Source organism: Schistocerca piceifrons, chromosome 4, assembly GCF_021461385.2.
Source record: "Schistocerca piceifrons isolate TAMUIC-IGC-003096 chromosome 4, iqSchPice1.1, whole genome shotgun sequence".
Lineage (NCBI taxonomy): Eukaryota > Metazoa > Arthropoda > Insecta > Orthoptera > Acrididae > Schistocerca > Schistocerca piceifrons.
Genome location: NC_060141.1, coordinates 192,878,770 through 192,896,611, shown reverse-complemented (window position 1 = coordinate 192,896,611; position 17,842 = coordinate 192,878,770). Strand labels below are relative to the sequence as shown.

At 38.6% G+C, this 17,842-nt stretch overlaps 1 protein-coding gene and 1 long non-coding RNA gene across 2 annotated transcripts in view; one reads left to right on the top strand and one right to left on the bottom strand.

The window, feature by feature from the left end:
* The window catches only part of LOC124795436 (dynein regulatory complex subunit 4), a 136,288-nt gene extending 134,044 nt beyond the window's left edge, over window positions 1-2,244 (bottom strand). Inside the window, exon 1 of the mRNA XM_047259462.1 lies at window positions 2,148-2,244. The gene's annotated coding sequence lies outside the window, so the exon portion shown is untranslated. The remainder of the gene's footprint in view (window positions 1-2,147) is intronic.
* Window positions 1,686-17,311, top strand: LOC124795437. Its single transcript, XR_007016692.1, has 2 exons — window positions 1,686-1,736; window positions 16,927-17,311. It is a non-coding gene; the product is annotated as an uncharacterized LOC124795437 (long non-coding RNA).
* The last annotated feature ends 531 nt before the right edge of the window (window positions 17,312-17,842 follow it).

Genomic DNA, 17,842 nt, shown 5'->3' with positions numbered 1-17,842 from the left:
AGGGTTCTGGTAGTGAACATGAATAATGCTGTACCGTAAGGTACTTGTTAAATTCGATGGAAACGTTTTGGATGTTCGCTCATACCGACATGTCAATAAAAAATCTATTTATGTTATTAATGACAAGCAACGACTATACTATTACCAACAGGAGAAACACTGGCCTTCGAGTACGCTATTTTTAAGTTATTTCAATGATATGGTTCCAAACTACAAAAATACCGAAATGGTAATAGCCGAATAAATGCATGAACAGTTACAAAGGAATGTGATGTAATTAAAAAAAAGATTTATGATCACGTTGTGGTTTTCACAAATGATCTCTTACTGGCTTGCGAAAAGGCACAAAACTTCTCGCAGATGGGGCAGGTTATCGGTCAGCTGAGGCCTGATACGGAGTAAAATGTCTAAAATCACAGTAAAAATGAACAACACTGAGCGCACCAAGTCAATTGTGACGTTCTCTTTGTTGGACCCCAGACTTAAATGACGTAACAACGCGTTACAACAATCAAATAAAAGTCTAGCCTGCGCCACCAACTTCAGTTATCGAAATAACTTAGCCAAATTCTAGAAATGGGCAAAGTGGTTCTTTTTACGGAACTATTCCTTTCGAGATAGCTCTTCTTATTGAAAAACTTCGATGAACTGGTTCAAATGAACTACATAATTCATTTTAATGTTGAAGTACCAAAAAACAGAGCACTTAGAAAACATTAATAAATTAGGAAGCAAAATTTTATTGCCCACAAAAATTGAATGTCCTTTAGCAAAAAACCAGTGTGCATATTTCAACGATTTTTTTATGTAGTCTTTTTGTCAGAATGTGCTGAGAGCTTACAGTTTTAACCCAGTGTCCCAGTCTTTGTTTGGTAACCTGGGCAGTGCGAAGCACTAAAGATTGAAGTATTCTCATGTTGCTGTCTGCTTACTATTTCTCTTTATTATCAGATAAAGTCTGGAAAAAGAAAAAACTCGGTCCTGTTTAACAGTTAGCAAAAATTAATTCTTAAGATGGGAAAGAAACATTTGGATACAGATACTGTAGAATGAACGAACCAAGTGAATTAGAGGAACGGTTTCGGTCTTCCGCGGTTTCGGTCTTCCGATCAGACGCAGTTCACCATTGGGAGTTGAGAACGACGGACGCTTAGGTCCAGGGTGTGGGGTGTATTCAGTATCAAGTGAGGGAAATTCGTTCATACGCGATCAAACTTCCAACACGTAGGGGGGTGAGAAGAACAATAGTTCACTAAAAGAAGAATCGGTTCGAACAGTTCCTTTACCGCAATTCTTCATTTTAACTAGTTCGTTTATGAACTACACATTCCTACTACGTCATCAGAAAAGTTAAGTTCTCGGGTTGGGAAGGATTTCAACAGAAGCTGATAATTGTTATACGCATCAAATAGCTGATAGTATTTATTTTCAGAACAAGTTCTAAAGCGTACAGGGAACAGTCTACTTTGCAAAGTCGTACTGGTGTAACCACAAACAAAATACTCTGATTTCAAGTAATAACATTATTTGTTAAAGAATTGTTTATAATTTTACATCTCAGGTAACCAAAATTCAAAATGACTTTTTTCATCGCATAAAACAGAAAACATTGCATCAGTAACGAAGTTTACAAATTTTTAAATTTCCTTATTCGATTTGTTGACACGTGATGTCGTAGTCGTTGTCATTGGGCTAGAGTGCTGCAACTGTTTGCCAACGCCAGTGTTCATCAAGGGGTACGTAGAATTTCTAAATAATGCCTCGTTCTTTATCCTGTGATCGGTTCACAACTTGGAGTAATGGAACACGAAATAAGTAAGCATGGTTTGTGGAACCCTATAAGAAGTTGGGACCAGAACGCCGTAGCTAGCAAACAGTTGCAGTACATTATCCCAATTACGACGACTACGACATATCGTGTCAATAAATCGAAATAGGAAATGTAAAATTTCTGTCAATACAATTATTGTGAGAATTGTGGACTTGTACTTCACACAATACATCACGGGAACTTGACATTTGATGAAACACCAATATAGAATGGTGGCCATCCCTACAAACACAAACTGGATCCAAGTTTTTTATTTTAAAATGCCTAATTAGTTCGAGTCACCTTACTTCCTAGGTAGTGTTCAAAAGGCAGTTACCTGTTGGATACACAACGTCGTGCAAAATAAATGTGTATTCTGCCGATTAGATGCATTCACGTACTTAAAGTGAGAGACACCCACTTGTTTACAATCGCACTGCCATGGCAACGGTAGACATGATTCTCGTTCACTGCGCCGTCGCGTAGCACACGAAGCTTCAACCTGTAATTCAATGATTAGTCACAATATAGGTTAGTTTACTAGTATCATGGATATGTTATATACTGTACCTGAAAGCGACTGTAACTATCATCATTATTACAGACGGAAAGTACTAGTCGGATAGAACAGTGAAACAAATTACCGGTGGGTTGCTGGTATTTGCAGTCTGTTTAAAGCACTAAGCGTAATGGTCAGACGTGTCAAAAACTGTCCACTTTACCTGCCGAAATGAGCTATTTGTCTTATACATTACATTTTTTAACGTATCTTTTTACATACCGGTAGTGTTGTTAGCTCCTAAGCTAGTCTCATTGTGTTCGGCAATATAAAGTAATCGTGCAGTAGTTTATTATCAGTACTTGTATCTTGTTTTCTTTTTGGAATCATCTGTAAAAAAGCAGTGAGTGAAGGGCCACATTGGTGGTATAGATTTTAAGAAAAGTGACAACTGTTTCTTGTACTAGAAGAGGTAGAAAAGTAAATTCTGCAGCCAATCTTTTTTGATATGAGTTCAGTGTAAGAAAACACATGAGTTTTAAAACTTACACCAAAACACATATACCAGTGGCCCTAGTCACAGGAGGGAAACCCGTAGTGCCTACTCAAGTCTCACTCTACTGCTGACTTCTTGCACTCTAAGATGAAAACTGCCCAACTCCCACCAGAAATCTGGATAAGCATTGAAATTACACACAGGAGTGTAATTGTTGTGCGTTATAGCATTTGAGAATGGAAATGAACTCTCCTACTCCGGCTGCCATAGTTTGTGATTTTAAAGAAGTACAGTAACTCACTATGATAGCTCAAAGACTTGACATTACTGAAAAGTTGAAATAATTGAGTGAATAGGTGTCCACAAGTGAGGGAGACAAGGGCTGCACTTGAATGAGTTCCCACTATTCCAGTAAACCTCAATTATAGACTTTTCTGAGTCACCTACAAAAATTTGTTTTTGTGCCATGATACCTCTCAAAACTGACCAACTCATTTATATTAAAAATGTGTATTTTAGAGTTTTTCCTCTCAACTCCCAACCCCTCTTCCTCTTGGATGAATGTCTGCAGATGCCCATGGGTCAGGGAGCCCTCCTCTGAGCTTGACGTCATCACACCTTTCTTCTTGACTTAATATCCTTCTAAATGTCTATCTGTTTCAGGAAATACGGAAGCGTCCGATCCCGCCCGTCTGCTTTGACCCATGACGTCACAAATATGGCGGAAACAAAAACACACACACACACTTTCCACAAGAAGCCTAATGACACTAACGGGACAAGCGCGGGAAATGGGGTGTTTTGGGTGGGGGGCAAACGAAATATAAACAAATTTAGACGCCTTGCGTAGCTACAACGTGTAAGTGAAGACAGCCATGCATGAATACCCACCCACCTCTCCAGGGGTCGTAACCCCTGCAACCCATAGAAGATAAAGATGCTTCAGTAGCTGATTAGTGTTTTTTTGTCTTTTAAAAAAAAAATCTCACGGGATAGAACGAACAGATCAGAAAGATAAATTTAATAAACTAAAACAGAAATTGGAGGAAACAGATAATTAAAATAAGTAATAAGTGTTTTTAAATTTAAAAAAAAAAATCTCACGAGATAGAACGAACAGATCAGTAAAGTAAGTAAAATAAAACAGAACTGGAGACAGCCACACTCAAACCAAACTCCGCGCCGTCATGACGTCACACACGACAACACCCTTACGTCATGGGTCAAAGCTGACGCGTGGGATCGGACGCTTCTGTCGACCCCTGTTTCATTATTCATCTGCTTCTGAATGTATTCCAATTATTATTGTAGGATTTTATCAACTCTTTGCAGAATATCTACATGACTTTTTGGTACTAAAATCTGCTATAATTTGTTTTCACCTTCTTATTTTTTCCTTTCCCGGGCAGTTTCTTAAAGTAATTTTTTATTTTTATTTGAGAGTCAAGTTCCGTAGGACCAAATTTAGGAGCAAATCTCAAAGGTCATGGAATGTGTCAGTACATGTAATTACAAAATAAAATTAATAACAGATAAAATAAAATGTTTATGAATCTGAAAAAGGTCAAGCCACAAGTTTAAGTTAACGCCATCAACAATACAACAAGAATAAATTTAATTTTCCAAGGAACTCCTTGACAGAATAGAAGGAGTGACCCATGAGGAAATTCTTCAGAATCGATTTTAAAGTGCATGGATTGCTGCTAAGATTTTTGAATTCTAGTGGTAGCTTATTGAAAATGGATGCAACAGTATTCTGCGCACCTTTCTGCACAAGAGTTAAGGTAGTCTGGTCCATTTGCTGGTTTGATTTCTGCCGAGTATTAACTGAGTGAAAGTTGCTTATTCTTGGGAATAAGCTAATATTGTTAACAAGAAATGGCAGTAAGGAATATTGAGAGGCCAATGTGAAAATACTCAAACTCGTGAACAGGGGTTGACAAGAGGTTCATGAACTTACACCACTTATTGCCCAAACCACCCGTTTCTGGGCCAAAAACAACCTTTTAGAATGGGGAGAGTTACTCCAAAATATAATACCATACGACAGAACTGAATGAAAATAAGCAAAGTAGACTAATTTTCGTGTCTAAACATAACTCGCTTTAGATACCATTTGAATAGTAAAATTAGCAGCAATAAGTCTTTGAACAAGACCCTGAATGTGGGCTTTCCACAACAGTTTATTATCTATCTGAACACCTAGAAATTTAAACTGTTCAGTTCCACTGATGATATGTCCATCCTGTGAATTTAAAATGTCAGGTTTTGTTGAATTGTGTGTTAGAAACTGTAAAAAATCTTACTGTGATTTAGCATTACTCTATTTTCTATAAGCCATGAACTACACTACTTGAAAGGGAGCCAAAGTTGCACTCAACATCCTTTACTACCAAGCTAGTGTCATCAGCAAACAGAAATATTTTAGAGTTACCCATAATACTAGAGGGCATAGCATTTGTATAAATAAGGATCAGGAGTGGCCCCAACACTGATCCCTCAGCAGGCACCCCCCACTTGACCGCATCCCACTCAGACCCCACATCACAGCCATTCTCAACACTGTGAATAATGACCTTTTGCTGTCTGTTGCTGAAGTAAGAGGTGAACCAATTGTGAGCTACTCCCTGTATTCTGTAATGGTCCAATTCTGGAGCAATACTTTGTGATCAACACAATCAAACACCTTAGTTAAATCAAAAAATAAGCTTAGTGTTCAAAACCTTTTGTTAACCCATCCAGTAATTCACACAGAAAAGAGAATATAGCATTTTCAGTTGTTAAACGATTTCTAAAGCTGAACTGTACATTTGATAGCAAATTGTGTGATATAAAATGATCAATTATCCTTACATACACAGCTGTTTCAATAACTTTAGCAAACACTGATGGCATAGAATTAGGTCTAAAATTTTCTATATTATCCCTTTCTACCTTTTTATAAAGCAGCTTTACTACTGAGTACTTTAATCATTCAGGAAACTTACCATTCCTTAAGGAAAAATTACAAATATGGCTAAATACAGGGCTAACATGTGCAGCACAGTACTTTAATATGCTGCTAGGCACTCCATCATATCCATGAGAGTCCTTAGTGTAGTCTTCAGTGATTTAATTATTGACTCAATCTCCCCCTTGTCTGTATCACAGAGGAGTATTTCAGACATCAATCTCGGAAAGGCATTTGCCAAGAGAGTTATATGATTCCCAGTAGAAACTAAATTTTTATTTATTTCACCAGCAATGCTCAGGAAATGATTGTTAAATATTGTACATCTGTCTGATTTATTGGTAACAGAAATATTTTTACTACAAACTGACTTTACATTGCCAACCTTTTGCTGCTGACCAGACATTTCCTTCACAACTGACCATATGGTTTTAATTTTATCCTGTGAATTAGCTATTCTCTTTGTATACTACATACTCTTTGCCTTCCTAATAACATTTTTAAGCACCTTACAGTACTGTTTGTAATGGGTTCTGTAGATTGATTGTGACAACTTCTAAAATTTTGATATAATTCCCACTCCGTTCTACATGATATCCTTATCCCACTAGTCAGCCACCAAGGCTACCTTTCACTGCTAGTACCCCGTTTAGAACGTTGTAATGGAAAGCATCTCTCAAAGAGCATGAGAAATATGTTAAGGAAAGCATTATGCTTGTCATCTATGATATCGGCACTATAAACATCCTGCCACTCTTGTTCCTTGACAAGGTTTAAAAAAATCTATTGCTGTTAAACTCTCTATTGCTGTTGGATTAACTTTCCTATGTAGTTTGTAATTAAATGTGACATTTGTTTGAGTACTAAAGCCTTTTAGTGTTAAGATTTGTGCATCATGGGCTGAAAGGCCATAAACCTTTTTACTTACAGAATTCCCATCTAGTAATGAAGAATGAATAAAAATATTGTTAATGCCTCTGCTGTTGTGCCCTTGCACCCTAGTTCTGCATCAGATCATATGAATTTAGGAGATCTACCAACATCCTTTTTCTTGCACCATCATATACAAAATTTATACTGAAGTCACCACATATAACTAATTTCTGGTACTTTCCTTGAAGTCAATCAAGAACACTCTCTAGCTTGAGCAGAAATGCTCTGAAGTCAGAGTTAGGGGACCTACAAGCAACAGTTAGAAGTTTAGTTTCACTAAATTAAACATTCAAATATCTGTTCAGTGCAGTGCCGTGATATGTCTATGGACTCTAATGGAATACTGTTTTTTATGTACATGGCCACTCCCCCACCCTGCAAGGAACTCCTTGAAAAACAGCCAGCTAATCTGTATCCTGGTAAAGGAAGCCTCTGAATTGTCAAATAAGTTAAGTGGTGCTCCGAGACACCAAAAATTTCAGAGTCAACATCTATAAGCAGTTCATTAACTTTATCTCTAATACTTCTTATATTTTGATGAAATATCATAATTCCTTCTCTGCTTGGAAATATGACATCCTTTGAAGGTGAGCCCTTAGTTAGAGGGACTTCCTTTAAGCAGGTATACCTACCAGCTGACTTCAATCTAAAAATGGTGCAGCTCTAACACCAACTACTACAGGAATTTTTCCATGAGTGATCCCACCACCACCCACTGCACTGTCATGTACAAGCTTTGCTGGCCTCCCCTTCCCAAACCTATTGAGGTGCAGGCATGCCTAGTGAACCACTATCTACTGACAGAATCAACTGGCACCACTGAATTGTGATTCATGCCCTCTGCCTTCAGTGCCCTCTCCAGCCCCATATTAAATGCCTAACAGCTGTATTAAGATGAGGCTGATCATGATGCTGAAACAGTTGCACGAAATCCACGTTAGTGGCACCAGTTTGAGTAGCTATCTTTACCAGGTCACCACCTACATCACATTCCCCGTCCCTATCAAGATTGTTCCCTGCTCCACCCACTATCACTACCTGATCCTCCTTTGTAAAATTCATTCATAACTCTCCTATGCTGTCAGTCATTTGAGGCAACCCTGCACTTGGCTTCACGATGCTGGTGACCTGGTACTCGCTCCCCAACACTTCCTACAACTGCTGGCCCACACCTCTACTGTCCGAACTGCCTAGCAGCAGAACCTCCTTCTTTCTGTTAGACTTTTAGTATTACTTTTTTTCACTGGGATTGAATTCCATCAATTTTTTCTATGTGTCATATCTTTGATGTTTACACTATTCTCCAATGATTACATTGGTTACAGTGTGGCATTAAGTCTGTCTGTACTTACGATTGAAAGAATTTACCTCCTGAAGTGATTCCTCTGTTTTGTATTAGGTATCTATATTCTCAGTCATTAGTCTTCCCTATTTCCTACATATATTTTACCCATAAACTTTGCATAGAATTATAATTATAATGATGAAGTACACTCATCAAAAAAAGTTTTGCATCACCTCAGTTCCAAGAGTTCTGGAACCTGTTCAGAAAATTGGTATAGAGATCAACATAAACATCATTTCCACCCTTTTTATTACTCAAGAAAACCACACATTGCATGTTGTACCACCATACAGCGAGACCTTCAGAGGTGGTGGTCCAGATTGCTCTGCACACCAGTACCTCTAATACCCAGTAGCACATCTTTGTGTATTAATGCATGCCTATATCCATCGTGGCGTACTATCCACAAGTTCATCAAGGCACTTTTGGTCTAGATTGTTGCACTCCTCAACAGCGATTCATCGTAGATCCCTCAGAGTGGTTGGTAGGTCACATCGTCCATAAACAGCCCTTTTCGATCTATTACAGGCATGTTCGATAGGGTTCATGTCTGGAGAACATGCTGGCCACTCTAGTCAAATTGTTGTTATTCTGAAGGAAGTCATTCACAAGATGTTCACGATGAAGATGAATGCCTCGCCACTATCTTGCCGATACGGTTGCACTGTCAGTCGGAGGATGGCATTCATGTATCGTACAGCCATTATAGCGTCTTTCATGGCCACCAGCAGCGAACATCAGCCCCGTATAATGCCACCCCAAAACAGCAGGGAACCTCCACCTTGCCGCACTCGCTGGACAGTGTGTCTAAAGCATTCAGCCTGACTGAGTTGCCTCCAAACACGTCTCCGACAATTGTCTGGTTGAAGGCATATGTGACACTCATCAATGAAGAGATCATGATGCCAAACCTGAGCAGTCTATTCGGCATGGTGGTGGGCCCATTTATACCATGCTGCATGGTGTCGTGTTTGCAAAGATGGACCTTGCCATGAACGTTGGGAGTGAAGTTGTGCTTCATGCGGCCTATTGCTCACAGTTTGAGTCGTAGCACGACGTCCTGTGGCTGCACAAAAAGCATTATTCAACATGGTGGCATTGCTGTCAGGGTTCCTCCGAGCCATAATACGTAGGTAGCAGTCATTCATTGCAGTAGTAGCCCTTGGGCGACCTGAGCGAGGCATTTCATCAGCAATTCCTGGCTCTCTGTATCTCTTCCATGTGCGAACAACATCGCCTTGGTTCACTCCTAGGTGGCTGGATGTTTCACTTGTTGAGAGCCCGTCCTGGCACAAAATAACAATGTGGACATGATCAAACTGCGGTATTGACCGTCTAGGCATGGTTGAACTGCAGACAACATGAGCCTTTTAGGTCCTTCCTGGTGGAATGCCTGGAACTAATCGGCTGTCGGACCCTCTCCATCTAACAAGCACTGCTCATGCATGGTTGTTGACATCTTTGGGTGGATTTAGTGTCTGTGGTACAATATCTACAGTCAATGTCTTCTAACAAAACTGTGTGCCTATGGAAAATCATCTCAGTTGTGCAATTGGATTCAAACTTTCCTGTCAGAAAGGTCACAGTTCATAGTAACAGACAGAAAGTCATCAAGTAAAACAGAAGTAATATCCGGCATTCCCCAAGGAAGTGTTATAGGCCCTCTATTGTTCCTGATCCGTATTAACAACATAGGAGACAATCTGAGTAGTCCTATTAGATTGTTTGCAGATGATGCTTCATTTACCATCTTGTAAAGTCATCAGATGACCAAAACAAATTGCAGAATGATTTAGATAAGATACCTGTGTGGTGCAAAAAGTGGCAATTGACCCTGACTAAAGAAAAGTGTGAAGTTATTCACATGAGTACTAAAAGAAAACCACTAAATTTTGATCATGCAATAAGTCACACAAATCTTAAGGTTGTAAATTCAACAAAATACTTAGGGATTACAATTACAAATAACCTAAATTGGAACGATCACATAGATAATGTCGTGGGTAGAGCAAACCAAAGACTACGATTCATTTGGCAGAACACTCAGAAGGTGCAACAGGTCTACTAAAGAGCCTGCTTACACCATGCTTGTCCACCCTATTCTGAATGTGTGGTGTGGGATCCGCATCAGGTGGGACTGATGGATGACATCAGAAAAGGACAGCTCATTTCATACTATCGTGAAATAGTGGAGATAGTGCCATGGACATGATACGTGAATCGGACGGGATCTTCCCATGAAATTTCAATCACCAGTTTTGTCCTCCAATTGCAAAAAACATTGTGTTGGCACTCACCTACATAGGGAGAAATGATTATCACTATAAAATAAATCAGGGCTCGCACAGAAAAATTTAAGTGCTCATTTTTCCCACATGCCATTCAAGATTGAAACAGCTTGAAGGTGGTTCATTGAACCCTCTCCCAGGCACTTTTTTGTGAATAGCAGAATAATCACTTAGATGCAGATGTAGATGAATGTTTATAAGTTGCATAGGTGTTACATGATACCACTGCCTTTCTAGTAAGTCTAACACAACTGCAGAACATAATATTTTCAGTAGGCAAGCCAAATGTTCAAAAAACATATAGTAATTTAATAATTATACTAACCTGAAGACAGCTGTAGATTGACTTCATTGTCTAACAGGTAGGGCAAGACTCATTGCATTTTTGAATGAAACAATAGGCGTTTAATTCTCATTATCATTTTCTACTTCATACATTTAGACAAATGTCTTCTTACAGTTCTGCAAAATCATTTTCATTATGATCCACAAGTTGAAACATGACTGAAAAACAATTCTGATTAAGTTTTACTTACATTTACGTACAGTAAGGTCCTGGGCAGAGACCTTTATGGTTGCAGGATAGGGAAGCATGGGGTATGGTGGTGAAGTCCAGTTGATGCTCTTTATGCTAATGAAATAGCATTAGCTAGACATCTGAAGGCCTAATGGGTGCAGCACAAGAACTTCCTTATTTGAAAAGTTGAAAAGCATGCAACACAATGGCAATTACTCAGTGTTGTGTGGGGTTAAACGAAATTGAAGAGCAAAAAAATTATAGACACACAGTAGAGTCTCATTAATTCGAAATAATTGTGACCAGACCTTGTTCGAATTACTGATTTGTTCAGATTAGCTGGAATTATGGTGACAAGTTTCTAGAATGAAGTACACCAAGCAGGTAAGTACATACACCATGGTAACAAATGGAAACAATCGTGGGAACAATGGCTCACTCTCACTCTCTGCCCTTGTTGTTATGCATTGTAGTGTCTGAGGTCAGTGTACTGCCAGCTGGCTCGTAAAACACTTGGTTATGTTAGTTATCAATCACTGGCACGTGTAAAAGTTGTACTGTATTAGTTCAGGTGTATGTATTTTTGTCACGAGTAAACAGAAACATACAGCGTTAACTCTCAAAGAAAAACTGAATGCTTTGAAGCGGACAGACAATGGTGAGAATGTATCTAAACTGGCAACGGAGCTGGGTGCTGGTAAAGCAACCATTTGTAATAGGAAGAAGAACCGACTGAAGCTTGAACAGTCCTGAGCAATGCCTTAGGGAAAAACACTCGAAATTCAGCAGACTTTAAAAAAGGCTCAGTTTGATAAAGTGGATGAAGCTCTTTTCCTTTGGTTTATGCAGGAAAGAGAAAGGGGAACTCATTTGAGTGGAGCACTGGTTCAGGAGAAGGCTGTCCACCTGAACAAGTTAATGGATGGTGATGAGTTTTTTAGTGTGAGTATGAGTTAGTTGGACAGATTCAAAAAACATCATGGAATCCATCAGCTAACAATTACTGGAGAGGCTCTTCCTTCTGACTGTGATGCAGCAAAGGAATACTTGGGTGAGTTTGGAAAAATGATGAGAGAGGGAAAGCATTCTCCCCAACAAATTTAACATGCTGATGAGACTGGCCTCCCTCGTGGATGTGGAACATAACATATTTTTTTTTTTTTTTTTTTACAACAATACCAATAGTATGAATATATACAATACATCATTTGTTTCTATTAACAAATTCGTCAATGGAGTAGAAGGAGTTGGCCACTAGTAAGTCTTTCAGGCTCCTTTTAAACCGATCTTTATTTGTAACTAAATTTTTTGTGTTTGCTGGCAAATTATTGAAGACGAGTGTTCCTGAGTAGTGGACCTCTTTTTGAACTAAAGTAAGTGCTTTTAAGTCCTTGTGCAGATCATTTTTGTTCCTAGCATTGTATGTATGAACTGAGCTGTTTGTTGGAAAAAGAGATATGTTATTTAGACCAAATTTCATTAAGGAATAAATATACTGAGAGGCAGTAGTTAGTATACCCAGTTCTTTGAAGCGATTTCTACATGACGTCTGTGAATTTACTCCACAAATAATACATATTACATGTTTTGGACTCTGAAAACTTCTGTTTGACTTGAAGAGTTACCCCAAAATATTATACCATATGACATTATGGGTAAAGTATGCCAGCTTTTTCATTTTTATTTCATTTTTACGTCATCTATGTCTGCTAACATTCGAATTGCAAATACAGATTTGTTAAGGCATTTCTGCAGTTCTGTGGTGTGCTCCTCCCAACTGAATGTATTATCAAGTTGTAATACCAGGAATTTAAGACTGTCCACCTCTTCTATCTGCTCTTCTTCATACTTTATGCATATGCCGGGTGGAAACCTCTTACAGGTTCTGAATTTTTCAAAGTTTAATGTCAGTGAGTTGGCTTTAAACCATTTATTAATATTCATGAAAATATCATTAGCAGATCTTTCTAGAACTGCACTCAACATACTATTTATTACAATACTGGTGTCATCTGCAAACAAAATGAACTCTGCTTCTGGCAGTGTAACTGATGAGAGATCATTAATGTACACAAGAAAAAGCAAAGGACCTAAGATGGATCCTTGTGGGACACCACATGTGATTTCTTCACATTCAGAAGACGACTGATGACTTAATTCCATAGTCCCTTGCACTGACACCCTTTGTTTCCTGTTAGCGAGGATGACTTGAACCATTTTGCAGCACTGCACGTGACACCATAGAATTCTAATTTATTTAAAAGGATGTTGTGGTTCACACAATCGAATGCCTTTGACAAATCACAGAAAATACCTGCTGCTTGTAACTTGTTATTTAATGAATTAAGTACAGTTTCACAGTAGGTGTAAATAGCCTTCTCGATATCAGAACCCTTCAGAAATCCAAACTGTGTTCTTGATAATATGTTATTTGTGGTCAGATGGTTGAGAAGCTGGCGGTACATTACTTTTTCTAAAAATTTTGAGAATGCTGGCAAAAGTGAAATCGGTCTGTAGTTTGATCCCCTTTCTTGAATAGAGGCTTAACATCTGCATATTTAACCAGTCAGGAAATGTCCTAGTTATAATTGACTGGTTACACAAGTAACTCAGAATTGTACTAAACTCACAAGAACATGCCTTAATTAACTTTGTTGATATTTCATCGTAACCACTAGAATGCTTTGTTTTTAAAGATTTTATTATGGAAGTTATTTCTTTTGGTGAAGTGAGTGACATATTCATGTACCTGAAGCTATTTGTAAAGGCTAGTTTCAGATATTCAAGGGCATTATTTACTGATCCTGAGAATCCCATTCTATCAGTAACGGATATAAAGTACTTGTTAAATAGATTTGCCACACTATGCCCATTGGTTACTAATGTGTCATCTACCCATAGTGCTATTTGCTCCTGTTCCTTTCTGGTTCTACCAGTCTCCTCTTTCACTATATCCCATATTGTTTTTATTTTGTTCCCTGACATTCTTCTCGTAGTGCATTTTTTAGTTGTCTGTATTACTTTTTTTTTTATATTTTACAGTATTCCTTGTATTTAGCTAAATCATCAGCATTGTAGCTACTCTTGGTCGACAGATACATTTTCCTTTTTGTCTTACAGGAAATCTTTATTCCTTGTGTAATCCATAGTTTTATTATAGACTTCTGTTTAATTTGAGTAACTTTTAGAGGAAAACAGTTTTCAAACATGGTACTGACATTGTTCATGAATGTGTTATATTTTTCATTCATGTCATGAGCACTATAAACATCTTTCCAGTTCATATCTTTGAACAGTTTACTAAAACACTCAATTTTTGGTTGATTGACTACTCTCCTTTACTCAGATTTAGCAGCCATGATAATCTGCTTAGAATTTACATCTAAAACAAGGAGCTGCATGTCATGATCTGATAGTCCATTTATAACAGGTTTTATGATATGATTTTGTTCCTTTGATTTGTCTATAAAAATGTTATCAATGGCTGTACTTGAGGATTTAGTGATCCTATTTGGAAAGCTTACAGTGTGAGTTAGATTGAAAGACAACATTACTAACTGCAGTAAATGTTTACTGGAAGATTGCATTAGAAAGTGTGTGTTAAAGTCACCAGCAATCAAAATTTCTTTGTTTCTTCCTGTTAATTAACCCAAAAGAGCTTCTAGATTATTTACGAAGAGATTATAATTTCCTGCAGGTGCTCGGTAAATAGTTACTATTATATAGGATCTGTTATGGAACTCTACTTCTGTTGCACATGCTTCTAGATGCTGCTCTAAACAGAATTTATTAATGTCAATGTTCTTGAATTTATGGCAGTTTTTAATAAATGTGGCAACTTCTCCTCCACCCATATCTACTCTGCAGAAGTAGGAAGCTAGCTAAAATCCTGAAATGTCTAACATATCTATACCAGTGGTCACTTGATGTTCAGAGAGGCAGATTATGTCAATTTGGTTAGATGAATTCATTTCATCGATACAAATGAGTAGTTCATCAACTTTATTTCTGAGTCCCGGAATGTTCTGGTGTAATAAAGATAACTGATACTGCATACTATTGGGATTATAACTGCTTTGGCGAAGATGAACTGGCAGTTTCTGATTACTTTCTGTTAAACACTGTTTAAATGGAGGCTGTATGCTAAAATCTGACTCCTGTTCATCTGTTTTTTCAAACTGAGTGTGTCTGCCAATCTCTCTTAAAACTCATTTTCTTTCCCCCTTCCATACCCTAAAAAAGGTATCCCTCTGACACCTGTGACCGTTGGTATTTTACCACTTGTGACAGTGCCCCCCTTAAGTTTTCTGCAATCAACCCAGACAGTTTTCCCTTCCCTTTCCTATTGAGGTGAAGGCCATGACTAGTGTAGTCCCACCTATCGATAGCATCCACAGGAATCAAACCAATATGGGACCCTATATCCGTCCTAAGCAGCCACTCCAACTCCAAGTTCACCCTCCCTACAAAAGAGTTCAAATGAAGCCAATCATGGTGTCTCAACACAGACACAAATGCCACACTTGTATGCTTCGTTGCTGATGCTATCTTCACCGGGTCACTCTCTATGGAATATTCAGAGTCTCTGTCAATGCTATTTCCCGGACCACCCACTATAACAACGGCATCCTCCTCTGTGAAATCCTTGCATAAAGAACCTACATCCTCTGTTACCTGACCGAGATCTGCACTAGGCTGGAAAAAGTTTGTGACCTGGTACTCTGGACCTAGATTTTCCTGCAGTAGTTGTCCAACACCTCTACCGTGGGAACTACCTAACAACAGAACTTTCCTTCTCTTTACAAAATTTCCCTACCTTTTTCAAGCCCTTGAAAGCTTTTTGTGCCCTTTCTACAGCTTCAGCTATGTGAGGTTCATCCAATTCTGACTGAGGCAACAGGTCAAATCTATTTTCAAGATTTATGACAAAGCTGTCTGATGCTCTCCTTTGCCTATTCCCCCTATTACTTGTTGCCACTTCCCACCTCTGTTCACCCTTCTCCCTCTTTAACCTGTCCAGATCCTCCCTTGCCTCAAGACCAGGAAGAAGTGGACTGCTGTGATGGAAGTGACAATGAGCCTGAAAGCGACAAAGGATAACTGGTGCCACACAGTGACACAGCAGAAGCCCTTGACCTCGCGCTATGTTTATGAGACGATGGAGCAACTATGCATCATGTAACAGACTGTCTTCATTATGCCAGAAAACAATGACTGAGTTTTTGTCACCTAAAAAGTAGGAATAAAATTTCCACTGTATTTTAGTAAGTTTGACAGCTTTTCTTTCATTGTTATTCATTGTTTAAACCTAGTGTTTTCTTGCCATTTTTTTCAAATACATGTTTCCTGTACTGTGTAAATTACAATAGTGTGTATGTACAGCAGTTTACTGCACAGTTTTCCATACTTAGACTAACATTTTTCACGTTTGGATGAAACGAACGTTCAGATTACTGGGGTTCAGATTAGCTGTGTGTGTGTGTGTGTGTGTGTGTGTGTGTGTGTGTGTGTGTGTGTGTGTGTGGGGCCGTTCAGTCATTGCAAACCAGTGTACAAAAACTGAGTGTTATGTGGGTAGACACATTTATTGATGCTGGTGGTGTGCAGAAAAAGAAACCAGGAATTCAAGAACCACCAGGACACCAGAAAATGAGAAAGTAAGTTTGGCGATTTTGAATTCCTCTTGCAACTTACGATCACACATTGAGACAAATTCTTCATGAAGAATTTAGGTTCCATCCATAAAAAGTGGCAGTCATACACATGCTTAAGCCACATAGTTTTGTTTCATGAAAAGATGGATCCGAAGCTTTGATCAGAAACCTGCCTCATGATGCCCTTGTGTTCTTCAGCAACAAGGCACATTTAAATTTGTCTGGATGCATAAATAAATAAAACATGCAATACTGGAGTGGCACAAACACCTGAGAACTTCATGAACAGCCATGCACACACAACATTGACTGTCTTGGGCAAATTAGCTGAAATTGGCTTTATAGGCCCATGCTTTCACAAAGTGAATGATAGGGAAATTACAGTCACTTCAGATAATTATATCCAGATGATTGATAAGTTTTTTTCTTTCCAGACTTGAAGAAATGGATGAGGGGGATCCTTGTTCACACAACATGAACGTCAATGACTTTTGTGTATGAACATTACACCAACTACTATATCTCTTCGAGAGGTGATCTTCAGTGGCCAGCACGGTCAACATATTTAGCCCTCTGTGGCTTTTTCTTATAGTGCTATCTTAAATATTTGATGGAGTGGTGCAACAATATTTGTGCTACTATTGCCAACATCGACAGAGACATGCTAGACAAAATAGACTGAAACTTCCAATTTTTACTCTCCAAGTGCACTGAGCAAAATGGAGGCTGTCTTCAAGAATCATTATCAAAACATAATAAAATAAAACTTTAAATGTACCTCTACATAAAGAAGAGAGAATTAAATTGATATCATCAATACTTTCTGTTTCATGATTTTTTTAAAAATTTTTTTTATTATTATTATTTTTTAAATAAGGAAGTTCCTGAAGCACCTCTTGCGTTTATTCAGTTAAGTTTTGCTATTGAACCGTCTTCTCCACAGGCATGATGAGATGAGGAAGGCTATGCACACAGCACACTGTGTAGAATGCACGGACTCATACACCTTGGCATATTCTTGAGACCATTGTCTCCATCACAGCAGCTCACAAAACACTGCGAAGTTGTGCAGGCATGGACAGGAGGCGCAGCTCCTACAGTGGCGTCAGCTACCAGATCATTGACTGCATTATTATCACACCCTAGTGGACACCAAAGGGGGTGCCCAAGTAAGCTCCAGCAGCTCTGCACAAAACATGGATGGTAGTGCAGCATTACGGCACACCTCTCCACCAAAGATAGCCTTTGAGGGCCAGTGTCTGCTCATAGCTGTGAGTTGAGGCGCAACATGTTTTAGTACACTTCCCCGACAGAGTGACAGTTTGACAGTGCACCAAACACCATCAGTTC